Source organism: Gorilla gorilla, chromosome 6, assembly GCF_029281585.2.
Source record: "Gorilla gorilla gorilla isolate KB3781 chromosome 6, NHGRI_mGorGor1-v2.1_pri, whole genome shotgun sequence".
Classification (NCBI taxonomy): Eukaryota; Metazoa; Chordata; class Mammalia; order Primates; family Hominidae; genus Gorilla; species Gorilla gorilla.
This window is the reverse complement of record NC_073230.2, coordinates 154,097,569-154,112,515: the sequence shown is the minus strand read 5'-3', so window position 1 is coordinate 154,112,515 and position 14,947 is coordinate 154,097,569.

Here is a 14,947-nt window from a genome sequence, read left to right as displayed (position 1 = left end):
TACTGCTCTCTCTTTCCCCTTCACAATCTCATTTTGTGGTGGTTGTTGGATTTTTACTGGGCTATAAAATCTGCCAATCTGGGAACTATTGATAACAGTTGATGAAAATAACAGGCTGTGAAAGGAATGAGCCATTTTGGAGCCTTATTCCCTCTGGTTTCTTACCAACATGAGTGTACTCTATTAATTATGAAACATAGATGTCAGACCAGCAGATCCTGGTGAACGAGGTGGGTGGTGGGAGGGAGGGATTCATGAGAAATGGGAAGTGCACGTTACCTGAACGTGGGGAGAGAAGCTGAATTGGGAGCTCAAGGCAAAGGCTGAAGTCACAGTTTTACTTAGAATCATCCCCGCGGTTGTACAACAATCTGTGAGCATGGGCTTACAGGCACATTTCCTCAGCAAGAGACAAATTTTGGAAAGAAAAACCTCAGATCACAGAGGCACAGGTCACTAAATACAGTTTCTACCCCTTAGGTTGTATATAATAATGGTAATTCTTACCTCTTAGGTTTTAAATAATTGTGGCATTGATTGCTAGGTTGTTTTGCCCCTTTCGTCTTTATATTTTTCTTTAATCAATATTATAGTAAAAAGCTTAAGGAAAAAAATTAAAAAGCATTTTATGCTTTGAAACTCTGAAAATTTGCCTTATTATTAAAATATACATTCATTTTCTTAATTCTATTCACTTACATATTTAATATTCTTTGAAGTTCCTGATTATTCAAGAGATGCTTATTCTTTCTTTCAAACTCTTCCAGTGTCTATTGTTGGCAGGATTTTGACAGCCTCCAAAGCTTTAGCAAAACTCACCAAGTTGGTTTAATTCAGTAAAAGCCTCATTAATTTTACTAGATCAAGGAGAGTCTCTCTGCCAAAAATTAACCTATTTGGCACAGGAATGGTCCCTCTCTACCTGTAATTGTCATTTCTCCCAGATAACTGCAGTCAGACCATCACTTTCCTTTTTCTCCACCCACAAAGACAGAGATCCTTGCAACTTACAGAATGATCTACTATTTTACAATATTGGGATCATTTAAAAGGCCTTGTCTATATTTTCTCAAATATAGTCTATGTTGTTCCAAATATAGATTTTTTATTATAATAGAGTCATAGCAATAACCTATCTTTTAAAATCTCATTTTTAGCACTAATGTTAAAGTGCTATCAGTGATATTTATTTCAGGTCCTTCCTTTAAACTAAATAGTTATTTCTATTTGCAGAAAATGAAGGAAGTTGCTAACATATTTCAAGGGAAATCTTTTTTGCCACTGATTTAAGCAGTAATTGGAAACAGAAGAGTAGCATGCATGAAAAGCAGTAATAGTACTTTCTTATTCTGTAATCACTGAAGAGTGGGGAATTGTGTATTATTTGATTTTTTTATTAATACTTGTAAAGGCAATATGTCAAATTTGAATACTTCTGTTCACTTTCATCAAATTAGGTTCTCATTGCTTTTTTAGCAGCTCTGGCTTACAAAGCTTAAGTTATATTTGTAAAATGAACAGTTAAGTGTTCTATTGTTGAGAAAAATTTACATTGGAATGAAGATATATTACTTAGAATCATAAAGTGATTGAGCTAGAAGGCAACTTAGAGATAATACACCCCAATGCTCACTGTGAGTTTTTATTTTATTATTTCACAGATGAGAAAACTGAGTCCCAATGAATTGCTTAATTCCACAGATCTACTCAGCAGAGGGAAGAATTTACTTCATTTTTCGAAGAAGTCAGTAATGTATATTGCCTTAGATTAAGTACCTCAAAAGTAAAGTTTATTTTCAAACTCTATCAATAATGGTAATATTCAGTATATGTCTGATGTTTAATGAATATTATTTCCTATAGTCTTATGATTATTACATTCTTTGCAGGCTAAATAGTTAACAAATGAAGTCGTTAACATTACTGAGTTATTCAGAGATACCTATAATATAAATAAAATTAATATTTTCAAATTTTTTATTAATCAAATTCCTTGGGTTTTTATGTTGCTGACAAGATTTTTAATAAGTAATTGACTTTTGAGATTAAATTATATTCTTATCTAAACCTAATATAGGCAGAAATACAGAAGAACCTCCATGACCAACAGAAAAATCCTTGAACCTTGAGTTCTTGGGGCAAGTCAAAGACAGACCAAAGTGCTTAAGGTGACCTACCTCTTTTTGAGAACAGAAATGCCCTAACTCCCAGCTCGCACTTTGCAAAAGAAATGTTACTTTTGTGTCAGTCATGAACAAACTGCTTCTTTAAGTAGCTTCAGGCTTTTAAAGTCCCTGAGACTGGCCCTTAAGAATTGTTACAACATTTATTATTTGACCTTTTTCCTAAAACTTTCAGATCCCCAACGCTTAACCTCATCATGTAGTAGGACTTGGTGTTTTCTTGCAGATAAAGCAGGCTTCACCAACTTGTATTAATGCAACAGGGTTGAGATTAATCCTGGCCTTTTGTTTTAGAAACAAAACTTTCAAAGGACAAAGAAACTAAAAGTCACAGTATTATTTCAAAAACATTATTTGGAATCTCTCCAACAAGTTAACAGCTTACACCAAAGAAAGCCCCTTTGGTCTTTTCCCCTTCTCTCATACTGGAGTTGTTGCTAGTATATTGCAAACTTAGTTAGGTGCCTCCTAGCTTGCCCTCCAGCTGCCATGTGTAGAAAAATATTTGTCTCAAGAGCAGGGAAGACGGTCCAAAATGCTTATAACCAGCTGAGACATTTAGCTCAGGGAGGACTCATTCATGCCTTGCTTAAAATCAAAGTTCTATTAGGTGTGCTTTGCATAGATCTGCCAGGTCCAGGGCACCTTTCACGAAATCAGGTTGCACAGTCAGCAACAGGAATTCACAGGAAAAAATAGATTATACTTTTTCTCTTAAGCAAGAGAAACACTTGTTAACAATTGAATCAAAACAAAGCCAAAACCAAATAAAAGGCATTGGTCTCAACTATCAACCCATCATCTAGGTTTTAAACCCCGCATGCATTAAGTATTTGCTCTAATGCTCTCCCTCCCCTTCCCCCACCACAAACCACCATGGCACATGTATACCTATGTAACAAACCTGCACGTTCTGCACATGTATCCCAGAACTTAAAGTAAAATAAAAATAAATAAATAAATAAACGACTAAACAATTTTTTAAAAAACATTGGTTTATCTGGAATTACCTGAGTTTTCTTACATGATAATGATCAACCAGAAGACTGAGTCAAAGTCATTTGGTTGGTCAAATCAGCCTCTATCTGAAGTTATATCACTTTTGAGAAAGATAAACCCCAAAAAAAGCTTTTATATAAGAGATTTTATTTGGAAAATGTGTAATCGAGTTGAGATTGCCTTTGGAGAAGCAACATTTCATAGGAATAACCCTCCTGGCCTCTTAGGTTGTTTTTGTCCCTGAAAAGGAAAGGAAAAAATATCATTCAATTTCCAAAGGTTCAACTAAAATTAATAAGATTTTAAAACCTTCTTTCCTGTCTTTGAGTTTTTGAGTCATTGAGTTGCCAAGCCTGCTGTTAAACTTTTAGCTCACGGTTGCACCATATTTAATACCTTTTCTAATAATAAAGTAAAAGGAAGAGGAAATCTGAAGTAGTGTGCCCCAAACTTAGATATAATGAAACATTTTAGTTTCTTTTTTTATAAACATTCTCAAATGTATTAGTATATTTAATCAAGTGAAAGCTATTAATTTGTTCTGCAAATATTGTCTGAAAGCTCAGGCCTGGCAGTGTTCTAGGCTCTTGAGCTATAGTGGTGATCAAAATGAACAATGCCCTTTTCTTCCTAGGCCACACTGCAAAATGGGAGACTAAATATTAAATTAATAATCATCAAACAACTGAGTGACCAATACTCCACCACTTGGGCCAGGCGCATTGGCTCATGTCTGTAATCCCACCACTTTGGGAGCCCGAGATGGGTGGATCACTTGAAGCCAGGAGTTCAAGACCAGCCTGGCCAACATGGCGACACCATGTCTCTACTAAAAATACACAAAAAATTAGCTTGGCTTGGTGGTGCACACCTGTAGTCCCAGCTATTCGGGGGGCTGAGGCACAAAAATTGCTTGAACCCGGGAGGCAGAAGTTGCAGTGAGCTGAGATTGTGCCATTGCACCTCAGCCTGGACAACAGAGTGAGACTCCATCTCAAAAAAAAACACACTCCACCATTCGAATTACAGTTCTGGGGTTATGGAAAGGAGCTTATGAAAAGAGTGGCAGGGAAGAGTCCTCCAAGGAAGCAGCACTTCAGCTGAAGCCTGAAGAATGGACAGAAGAAGACCAAAGACTAGTCGGAGGAGAATGTTCCAGACAGAGGAGGCTCTGAGGGGGAAAGGTTAGGTTTGTCCAGAAACTGAAAGTGCTTATTTCATCAAATAGTGATTTTGAGGCAAAGGTATAAAATGGGTTTGAAGGGTTTAAAAAGCCTTCTCTGGCATGAAAGGATTTGGGTCTTTATCCTAAATGCAACAGGAAGTGATAAGAGAGTAATTAACTTTGTTTCACACAGGCCTACACTGTGACTTCCATGGGTCTTAGGCATCTTTGTCAGTCCCTTCCTCTATAAGACACGTAGAAGACACAGCAGTAATAGACACATATATAATAGATAGACACATATATATATTGTATTATAGTATTGGCAAAAAGATTAATACAATCCAGACCAAACTATATTCATTTTTCTTCTGATATTAAAAGAAATTAAAACATTTTTGTGGTCCCCTAACATTGTCATGAACTCATGGCCCTGTGGCTACTGTGTCCAATGTCTAAGCCAGCCTTGGTCTTAATCAGGAGAGCACAGATTTTAGTCAAGATAAAGCAGAAAGCTATTACATGGCTGCAGGCAAGAGAAGGTGGCAGACATAAGCAAGAAAAAATCAATAAAATATTATTAATTTCGTTTTTAAATAGAAAATAAAAAAAGCCCACCTACTCAGACACTAAAGTATATATTAAGAAACCTAAGCCAATATTTACTAAAAAGAAAAAAAAACACATTATGGTCAGTTTAAAAAAATGACAGAATAGGAGAGAGATAAGGGGGGCAAAGTCAGAAAGCTGCGTGGTGAAAAAGACGAACTAGAAGCCAAGAGGGAGGTGGGAGGTAAAATTATGGAGAGAGAAAAGAGGGAGAGAGAGATACAGGGAAGCAGAATAACAAGAAAGGAATAGGGAAAATCAGGAGGGACTGGATGTGAAAGCTCTTTGAAGGCAAATCTGCTGTACAAATGTAGCAGAGTGTAATAGGAAGCCAGGGAAAATTTTTCTTGGGAGCCTGGAGCCAACGCATTAAAAAATCTTCTAATGATCACCCATAGTCCTTCAGAGGAAATCAATAGAATGTGGGCCGTTATCAAAATAGTCATATTGGAAGGACAGAGCTCTAAAAAGGAGCATGTGTAGGGCTTGTTAAACCAAACATTTCTGCAGAGAGCTGCATTCGTAGAAAAAGCTGGCAGGCATTTGTAACCAGAATCATGTGTATGCTTGCTAGAAAAACCACATGTGGGGATTTTTGCTGTTTACCTTCTTCTTTTGGTAAATCCCTCAGCAATATTGCTATGTGAAAAAATTCCAAGATGGTTTATCAGTCAATGTATGATAATAACCGTTCGCTCTCTTCCTCCCAATAGAGTTTGATCACATTTGAGCACCTGTTAGAGTGTCTTTTTATGCTCTTCTGTATAGTGAACAAGAGGGGCACCCTTTAAGCCCAGCAGGAGGCCTGGCTGGCTGGGGTGAGAGCCCTTTCTTGACACTTCTACCCTCTGCTCTGCGATTGTGATGGTTACTTTTACATTTCAGCTTGGCCAGGATACAGTACCCAAGTAATCAGTCAAACTCTGGGTGTTGCTATGAAGGCATTTTGTGAGTGTGGCTAATACTCACAATCAGTTGATTTCAAGTTCCATAATGTGTGTGGGCTTCACCTAATCATTTAGAATGCCTTAAAAGCAAAAAACTGATGTTTCCCTAAGAAAGAACAAATTCTGCCTCAAGATTAAGATGTTATATTAGTCTGTTTTCACGCTGCTGATAAAGACAAACCTGAGACCAGGCAATTTACAAAAGAAAGAGGTTTAATGGCCTTACCGTTCCATGTGGCTGGAGAGGTCTCACAAACATGGTAGAAGGCAGAGAGGAGCAAGTCACGTCTTACGTGAATGGCAGCAGGCAAAGAGGGAGAGAGAGAGCTTGTCCAGGGAAACTCCCATTTTTAAAACCATCAGATCTCATAAGACTTATTCACTATCCCAAGAACAGTATGGGGGAGCCCAGCCTCATGATTCGATTATCTCCCACCAGGTCCCTCCCACAACACATGGAAATTATTAGAGTACAATTCAAGATGAAATTTGGGTGGGGACACAGAGCCAAACCATATCAGGTGTCAATTCCTGCCCAAGAGTTTCCAACCTGCTGGTCTGCCTACAATGTTCAGACTTGCCATCTCCTGCAATTACATGAGCCAATTCCTTGAAATAAATTATATATATATATATATATATATATATATACACACACACACACACATAATTTATAATATATAATATATAATATATAGCATGTCTTATATATATAATGTCTATTATATGTATGTTTCATAAATAATATAAATGTATACATTTACTATATAGAATCTCACAGATATGGTTCTGGTGGTTCTGTTTCTCTGAAGAACTGAGACACACTTTGGTACCAGGAGTGGTTCTAAAGGAGTGGAGTCTTAATGGTGAGGTTTCTAAATTGGCTCTGGGGATTCTGGAAATTCTTCTCTAAGCCAACAAAACTTAAAGGCACTAATGACTCTATTTCCAGTGGTAAGAGGGCACTGATACTCCATACTATGGTGTTTTAATCAGCTTGGGCTGTCATATCAGTAAACCACAGACTAGGTGGCTTAAACAAAAATGCATTTTCTCACCGTTCTGGGGGCTAGAAGCCCAATATCAAGGTTCTGCCTCATTTAGTTCTCAGCGAGAACTGTCATCCTTGTGGAAGATCACCTTCTCACTATGTTCTTATACAGCCTTTCCTTGGTGCATGCCACAGAAAGAGAGAAAGCAAGCTCTCTGATGTCTCTTCTTATAAGGACACTCATCCTACTGAACCAGAGCCCCATCCTTATGCACTTACTTAATCTTAATTGCTTTCTTCCTCCAAATAACAGCCACACTAGTGGTCAGGGTTTTAACAGATGATTTGGTGAGGGGTCACAAATATTCAGTCCATAACATCTGGCAATAAAGACATGCAAAATACTATCCTTGGGTATCCCCAATCAAATACTTATAAATGTGAAGCTCTGGTGACTGCAGTATTTGATATCTTAGAATACTTTTGTCAAACTAAGAAGTATAATAATTAAAGTGGTTTATCGCTCCTAATTGTACTAGAGGAAGGGAGGAAAAAGAAAGGGTTAGCTCAGGACTTCAAATTCCCAATTCAAATGCAGCATAAATTACCTGAAAGCTTCCACATCTGCCCTGAAAGGTGGTGGTAGCTGACATTTCTAAAAACCAAAGCCAGAGACTCATCCTATGAGTGGCTAAATTACAATACAAATTGAATTCTCAACCTCGCAGCGTGCGGCTGAACTACTTTTTATTGAAGAGAATAGGCCTGTGTGTAATGGATCCAATCAACCATCTCAACAGAAGCCAGAAACAGAAATAGGGTTATCCAGGAAAGATTTGTAAAGGACCTGCTTGTCTGATGGCTTAGACCCCTGTGAATTACATGGACAACTGACGAGGTTTTTGAACAGCAGAAACACTTCTGGCCTGGGTTGAAACGGGCCAAGACATACTAGACACACATGTGACAAAAGAGTCAGAGATTGGAGTGATGAAGCTACAAGCCAATGAACACCAAGGACCACTGGGAGCTACCACACCTGGATGGGGCAAGGAAAGATTCTCCCTTAGAGTTCTTAGAAGGAACATGGCCCTGCTGGCACCTTGATGTAGGCTTCTAGACTCCAGGACTGTGAGAAAATACATTTCTGTTGTATTAATCCACCCAGTTTTTTGTAATTTGTTACAGCAGTCCAAGGAAACTGATATGGCAACCACACTGGCCATTAAGCGATCCACACAGCTCTCCCTATTGTAGCAGAAAATATCGAGAGACACAGAGAAATAGTGTATCTTTTCTTCCTTTTTGTAATGTTTGGTAATTCAGGGGAAACGTGGCTTTAAGAAATTTTTTCAAGCTTTAATTATATTTTTTTCAGCTTTTCCTACATCCATAATAAACCTGGTGTATCAAAGGATTGATCTATGTAAGGATGATCTGAAAAGAAATATATCAGATTTTCCTTCTCTGGACTCAGACAGTATTACTATTATTCATTATTAGTAAGGGAATAAACAGAGCAAGTAGAGAGAAGGTTGAGGAGAGATTTAAGGGAAGGCAAGAGAGCAAGCTCATTTTAAATACATGCCTTTGAAATGGCATCAGAGGCCCAAGGAGGAGTGGCAAAGATCTAATGGGAGCTTTCACGCTCCAACTTCATAATATAAACTGTGTGGGTTGGAAGAAATCTCAGATGTCATCTCATCTAAAGACATGATATTTATCTAGAGGTACAACACTGGGCAACATTTCAGCGTACCTAGGAGGTGAACATATGTAGATCAGGCCTCTGAGGAGCACATACCACCAGGAGGATACAGGCACAATTCTGATGTCTGCACCCAATAATTTGGAGGGCATCCCAGCAGAAGCAGCGGCATGGTTCTCAATCAGTGTGCTATGGTACCCTGGTGTGGCTCTCTATAAGGTGGTCCCATCACATTTGAGTCACTGTGTAAGATTTATGGGTTATAATCATAGGTCATAATCGTACCACTTCAGAGATCTCTTTCATATGGAAGGCTGAGCTGAGTGGGTCCTGTTCCATAAATATGAGCTATTTAAAACTATGTTTTCAAAGAAAGGTCTTATGTTTACCAGAATATGAAAAAGTATAAGCAAGTACGGTGAGGGAAATAAATGTTTCTAAGGAAAACAACACAGTGGCAATGTGGTTAAATGAGTCTAAGGGAACAAAGACACTTGTGGGTGTTTTGTAAGATGTTACACTGAAGTATTATTTGTGTTATAGTTAAACCCAATCTTTAAAACTGTTTGGGGAAACTTTTGATCACTTCCCATATGCTGCTAAAAATTGTATGGTTTCAAAAATGTTGAAGACTACTGCAATAAGGGCTTTCATTATACTTCATAGACTCATGTTTTATGCAAGGAACCACCAACCTTGGTTAGCTGTGCTGTCAGACCATAATAAACTGAAAATAGCCAATTAGACTTGGGGGGGGTTAGAAGAGGCAGGCAGCAACAGCCAGGTAATAAGGAGCTCAGTATCTAACCACTGGTTAGCTACCCAGGAAAAGTCAATTTGTCACAAAGAGTGTCTTTCAGATATTGCCCTAGTGCCTTGAGCTTAAGCTGTGTTCCCACTGAGACTCAGCCATGTGAGGGCACATTAGGAGGGCTGGTGAGGTACACACAGATTATCTATTTTAAGAAAGAATCTTGAAGCCTCCAAGGAAAAAAAAATTATTTGAGGCACCCCATAGTGTCTGTTGTTCATGTTGTCCTTCAGCCAAGTCCCCAGTAACTTGTCTATTCTTAAGGAATGATTTGGCTGGAAGTAAGAAAAGAGAGACTTGTTTCCACACAAAATCTCTGTAAGACCTCAAAAGCACAGTAAGTCAAAGGAGAGGAAAAATGTTCTCCCTGCTTCTAAAGAGTAACTTCAGAGATGTGACTCCACCACAATAGGAGCTTGCAGACATCACATGAAGTGGTTCTGGAGTCAGTGAGTCCTCCAGGGGCAACGAGTATCACAGCCTTCACTTACTCACAGTGGCAGAAGCAGGGGCCAGCCATGAAGCCTCCGTGGGCAACAGTCACCTTAGTGACATCTTGCCTCCACAGCAGCAGGGACAGCTTGAGAGTTGCAGACGACAATGACTCGGGGAACTGATAGAAACACCTGTGATTGCAAAACCAGCAACAGTGGCGGATTTGAGGAGCCTTCATTTTTATTCCCTGCCCCATTTCTGGTCCTATTTGTTAGTTCTGGGAAAATATTGGCTATGTTAAGAAAAAGCATTAATTATTTGACATACGCTATTTAAGAGAGCAGGTGTTGCATAATGCATTTTAGTAGTGTTTTCATCAAAATGGTTCATTTTTCTAATGTTTTTGCACTTGAGGGTGTATGTTTCAGTTATCGGTGAAATTCACTTATGTAGAACAACTAATTCCCTGACAGACACAGATAAATAAGCTGTTGCTATAATAGAGTGTTAAGCACTGAACAAATTTGATTAAAGATAGATTTAAGAACAATTTGTATTAACACAATTATTTGTCTAATTAGGAACAAAGGGACTTCTATTTTCAATAATTATCTATTAAAGTTGGGCCAGATTTTGTGAAGGATTAATTGTATTGTCCAATTCCTTTTTTAAAATTATTATTCTTCCTTTCCCTCCCTACAATAACCTAGCTGCTAAAAATGTAAATTTATGGCTGATTTCCTCTGTAGCATAAATATTCAAGTTCTAAAGTCAGTGTAGTTGCCTCAGAAAGATTTCTTTTACCATTCACAAGGGAAGGCAGGCATTTAACTGCTTCACAGCTAGCTGTCTTCTCCTGCTTGTGAGCTGCCTCTGCCATTCTTTGATGCTATAGTAGACTATGAAATTAACAACTCAGTATTACGATACTCTGCAGGGCATCATGCATCTGGCCCACGGACGCATGTTGGGCAGTATGACATGGATGAGCAACTGCAAATAGAGATCAGATTCCTAAATTAGATGGGCTTTTTTTCTTTTTTTGCAACAGTGGCTTTCATATCTAATTTGCATACTGTACATTATCAACCCAAATGTTAATAAAATGAGCCCTGAGCAAATTGTTGCTTTGAATAGCAAAATGAAGTCTGTGAGAAAAAGGAGAAAGTAGCAGTGGGGAGGATTTCAATGTACATGCCTCATGTAATAATTTTTTGGCATGCTTTTCCATTAAAATATTGGGTTTTGTCTAGAATTGTTTTTAACTGAGAAAGATTTATGCTTGTATCTTGACTTCAGACATGCTATCTCACATCTGAGGCCACAGCAAAAGGTAGAAAATGTGCAAACTGTGAACCTCACAAACAGGGTTCAGCCTTGAACGAGATTACTGATGAGTCATTCCTGAAAAGCTATTTCATAAAGAAATATATCATCCTAAATTTCAAGACAAGCAATCTCAGATTTCAAGACAAGACAAAAAATTTCAAGACAATTAGCATATCATTTCCAAAAAATGATATGAACCTCACAAGCTACGTTTGAGGATAAAATGAAACATACATTCATATACATATGAAAATGCAATGCTTAATACGGTACACATTCAGGGTAGACACTGTCGATTCACCTTTTGCTTTTTTAAAAAATAGGGAACAACAAGAAACAGTACACAGAAGTCCTGAGAAGACGTCATGTTTTTAGACAAAAGGGTTTGGGTGCCATTTTTGTTCTTTGGCAGATCAGAAGAGGCTTTCTGCCGCTATCTATTTTTCCCCCAAGGAATGTATTGTCATTTTAGTCCAAGCAGACATCCATAGTGGATTTTTAAAAATCCATATATTAGGCTCAGATCCAGCTATTTTATGGGAACACAGGGCTTAAGCAACACGGATGGATCTTTTAAATAGTTCTCTATTCTGACTTCCAGAGGTAACAAATGGAGAATGTTTTGAAGGGGATACGCAAACAAAATAAAGGAAGTTCCAAAACAGGCATATTCACTCTCACCTTCATCTATGACTGGCACAGTGCCAAGACCTGCATCAGCTCTTTTTCCGAGCCCCTTCTGCAAACTGAAAGGTCCTATAAAGTCAGGTGAAGGACTGATAATTTCTCTACAATTTTTCCAGAGACCTAAGGGAATAAATAGGACACAAAAATAGGATGACAAAATTATTTCTGCTTGATGGCATGAGTACCAACAGGTATATGGAATGGGTGTCTCAAAAATTATTAATTCCAGTGTATGCATTATGCAACTATCATATTTAACAAATTAAAAACATAACATTTTTCAGCCAGGCACGGTGATATGTGCCTGTAGTCTCAGCTACTCAGGAGGTTCAGGTGGGAGGATCACCTGAGCCCAGGAGTTAAAGGCTAGAATGAACCGTGATCGCACCACTGCACTCCAGCATGGGCCACATAGAGAGACCCTGGCTAAAAATAAAATTTTAAAACAAGACTTTTTCAAATATAGAATACAGATATATCAAATATATATTTAACTCATCAATGACAAAACCCACAGAATGGTAAAACCGGTTCAAAGCAAAATTTGAAAGACTGAGAATATACAGGTACTGAAAGAAAGAATGCTGGATAAATATGTGAGGTCACGTGTCCTGCTGGGCTGTAAAGCTGCAACCTTCAGGCCGGGAGCTGTGGCTCACGCCTGTAATCCCAGCACTTTGGGAGGCCGAGGCGGGCAGATCACAAAGTCAGGAGATGGAGACCATCTTGGCTAACATGGTGAAACCCCGTCTGTACTAAAAATACAAAAAATTAGCCGGGCACGGTGGCGGGCGCCTGTAGTCCCAGCTACTCGGGAGGCTGAGGCACGAGAATGGCGTGAACCTGGGAGACGGAGCTTGCAGTGAGCCGAGATTGCGTCTCTGCAGTCCGGCCTGGGCTAAAAAGCGAGACTCCGTCTCAAAAAAAAAAAAAAAAAAAAATGCTGCAACCTTCAGAGTCATCATTTTGATGAACAAAAATTTCTTTCATCTCTACAGGATAAAGTCTAGATGTTAACAACATGTAATTGTACATAGGTTTGATCCCAATTGACAGTAAATAGATGTTCAAAACAAAGGTACATTCCCAAAAGATTTAAATAAGGCAATATTCTGTTGCAACATTGAGAAAACAAGCATTCTTCCTTTTGCCTTCTTTTCAAGTTCTAGGTAACTTTTCTTAACAGCATGTGAGTTATCTGGATAACCTGGATTGCCTCTCAAGAAATGTTTTTCTGCTTTTGTTAAAAGGTGATTTAAGAAAGTTGTAGTGATTTCACCATCTGAAATACGCCTTCCATCATTGAAAACCCAGCTCAGAATCCTCCAAACCCCCTACATTAGAATTAATTACAGTCTCTGTAATTTTTTTTTTTTTTGAGATAGAGTTTTCGCTCTGTCACCCAGGCTGGAGTGCAGTGGCATGACCCCCGCTCACTGCAATCTCTGCCTCCGGGTTCAAGTGATTCCACTGCCTCAGCCTCTTGCGTAGCTGGGATTACAGGCACCTGCCACCATGCCCGGCTAATTTTTGTATTTTTAGTAGAGATGGAATTTCACCATGTTGGTAAGGCTCCTCTTGAACTCCTGACCTCAGGTGATCTACCCACCTCCACCTACCAAAGTGCAAGGATCACAGGCATGAGCCACTGCGCCCGGCCCTGTACTTTTTAAATTATAACAGCAGTTGTCATAATTCATTTCGGTGTCTGTCTCCCCCCACCACAAGATTGTGACTTCACTGATACAAAAATTGCATCTTCATCTTAGTATCCCAAAAGCCCCCCTAACTACTTTCCTTGCCTGTGAACAGGGACCAGATTTACATCCAATGTTATATAATATCTCCTTATTGAGGGCTTTATTAACCTTTCTGAAAGATGACTAGTTAGCAGCAGGTTTTCCAGTAGAGTGGGATAATCAGCAAAACGTTACCAAGAATGAATGAAATATCATTCTAATACATGTTAAAATGCAAAATCCACAGTCACCTCATTTCATTTACAATATTCATAATTACATATACAGTATCTTAATTGGTTTAGATTTATTCTTCATTTTGTACAAAGGACTGTTGTCAGCTACAACTGTATGTGGCAAATATGCATTCATCCAGGATTTACAAGGCACTCCTGCCTTAATTAACAGACCTTATATCCAGTGAGTAGCAAACTCATTTAAATTTCAATAAAATTAAATGTCCATGTTTACGCAGTCCTTTATCTAAATGCTGCCATTTGAATATCAACATTTATTTCATTTTCCCTTGGTTTCCCTTGATTAAACTTATAGTAGATTGTATTCAGCCTGAATTATCTGAAAAAGAATTCTAAAGAAAAGTTCTTGGCATTTACTCAGATTAGCAGCATGGAAATACTAAAGTTTTAGTGTTAACGTCTGAGTTTCTGCAATGCTGCGGATTCTCCCAAAAGCTGGAAAATAAAATCAGTTAGACTCAACTCTAGTTGAGCAAGATCACATCCAACTAAAAATGTTTGTGGTATAAAGAAAAAGTATGTTAAGACTTTACTGTTGAAAAAACACTCCAATGTGCCTTTACATGTATATTTAGAAAATTATTTAGTAGCCATAAGTGAATATTAGGATGTAAGAGAAGATGCCACCTCCATTCATTCAGTAAAGGAAATGTAATGAAGCAAGCAGCTGACTTTGGTTCCAGTCTAGGTTCTGCCACTAAACAATTGGATCCATGCAGAAGAAGAGCTCCCTTTACTAATCTGAGATATATCATTTTCTTTATAATTAAAGAGAAATTTGTACCAGATATTCCCCGATACCTTTTTCAGTTTTAGTATTCATCACCATTTAAATAGGACCAGAAGGATGATTTTGGGGCATTCTTTCTTTTTGTACATTCCTCCCTAACCTCCATCAAATGACCAACTATTTAGAATTTTTCTTTCTAGATATTTATCCCTAGTCCCTTCACTTCTCTCCAACCTACAGCCTCCTTATTGGTGCAAGTTACCATCTATTGCTGCCTGGATTTTAGTAACAGATCTCTGATTGGACTCATATATCCACTCTTTTCTACCCTCCCCCACTACACACATACACACACAG